The following is a 2,024-nucleotide window of genomic DNA, read 5'->3' as shown; positions in this document are numbered from 1 at the left end:
CCATTTATTATAAAGTTGCAAAGAGGCTATCACACTCAGGGGTGCAGACTCTTAGCTTGGAGCAAACCCAGAGCCTGAGTCAGAGGATAGATTTCAAGACAGACTCAAAAAAGACTGCAGAGCAGAAGGCTGAATCACATCCCTTGCAGAGATGGGGAGAACCATGGCTGCCACCCTAGGGAGAAAGAAAACCCTGTAGTCACTGATGCCAAATACTTCAAAATTCCCATTGAGGAAAATAAGAAGAAGTCAGAGACTTGTGCTAAGATAATTGTAAAGCAATAATTTAGAAAGAGAACAGAGGCAGACTGGCCCTGTTAAAAATAGTTAAAGGATCTGGAGGAAAGCTGACCAGCTGGCTTGTTATAGTTGGGGGAGTCTGAAAGAGGACCAGATGGCCAGCAACATGGAGACTTCTCCATTCTGAAGATCCTGTGGTAGGAGAACCCACCCACTGTCCTGTAAGACTGGGGATAACAACTGATGGCTTCAGTCTGGAGTGACTGTCTTCTGGAGGTTCCAAGAAGGCCAAAAGAATCATGTTATTCCAGTGTTAGGTTTGCATCATAGACCCTAAAGTTCTTTCACAGTATGCAATGACTCCACATTTGTGACTATTAGCAAGGATGATTCAAATTTAAGTGACTGAACTTATGGGGAGGACGCCGAGCTTCCCAGTAGTTTCAGCATCTGTATTTTGTTTTGGTCTTTATTTTTGTTGTTATATGCCAAGATTACCCATATATTATGGCAGGTAGTTTACTGGATATTCTAATGAAAGTAGGGCATTCTAGAATCCTGCAAGAGCTGGAAATGCTATCACCTGAAGATGAAGGTCACAATAGGATACTTGACACAGCAAAAGACATGGAGGCTACAGAAATACAGCAGGCCAACTGCTGTCTAACAACTAGAATGAGTTCACAGCACTCAAAACAGTAACAACTTTGGTGTTCTGTCTGAAGTTGTTTTACTCTGACGAGTTCTAAAAAAAACTCACCGAAAGACCAAATTGTTCAAGAAGTTCCAGGAACCTAGAATAAGCATCTGAGGACCAGGCTTCATCTCTGCATGAGATGTCTCCTGTGACCCTCTTACCAAGAGATACAACTTGAAGAGCAAGGCTTGGCCGGGGCGCAGTGGCTCAAGCCTGTAATACCAGCACTTTGGGAGGCCAAAGCAGGTGGATCACAAGGTCAGTAGATCGAGACCATCCTGGCTAACATGGTGAAACCCTGTCTCTACTATTAAAAAAAAAAAAAGATGCAAAAAAATTAGCCGAGCGTGGTGGCAGGCGCCTGTAGTCCCAGCTACTCAGGAGGCTGAGGCAGGAGAATGGTGTGAACCTGGGCGGTGGAGCTTGCAGTGAGCCGAGATTGCACCACTGCACTCCAGCCTGGGCGACAGAGCGAGACTCTGTCTAAAAAAAAAAAAAAAAAAAAAAGCAAGGCTTATGACCCAGCATCACAAGCATGTATGGAGGTAGAAAAACAATGGGGATTTTCATTCCTTCCCCCATCATAGAAAACAACAGAAGATTTAACAGAAGAGTTTGAAGAACTTAAAAAGACTGATCTTGCTGATTGTTGACTGTGGATCTGATTGAATAGAAACTATCTGTATTTAATGACATATAATATACTTTATTTTTCATTCTTAACTTGGAAATGCTTCTCAGGGACTATTATACATTGGTATTACATTAGATATTACACATTAATAAACTTTTAATTAGTCAAATTTAGAAGAATCAGTGTTCCAGACATTGGAAATGTGTCAAGTAATAAAGCTGAACCTTGAATGTGGAGAAAAAAAGAAATATGACCCCTAGATGTTGTCTACACTAGGCATCTATTGATATGATCAATATTCTTTACCCTCTTTTTTTCTGGTAACAGTGTTAGCCCATCTCCTTTGTGGAGCTGAACAACCCCCATTCTAGGTGATAGGAAGAGCACCCTGGCCAAAGGCATAGAGCTAGCTTGGCCAATCAGGATACTCCATCCATTTGTCCACAGTGATTG

The sequence above is a fragment of the Macaca thibetana genome, chromosome 13, assembly GCF_024542745.1.
Source record: "Macaca thibetana thibetana isolate TM-01 chromosome 13, ASM2454274v1, whole genome shotgun sequence".
In the NCBI taxonomy this organism is placed as follows: Eukaryota; Metazoa; Chordata; class Mammalia; order Primates; family Cercopithecidae; genus Macaca; species Macaca thibetana.
This window is presented reverse-complemented; position numbering follows the sequence as displayed.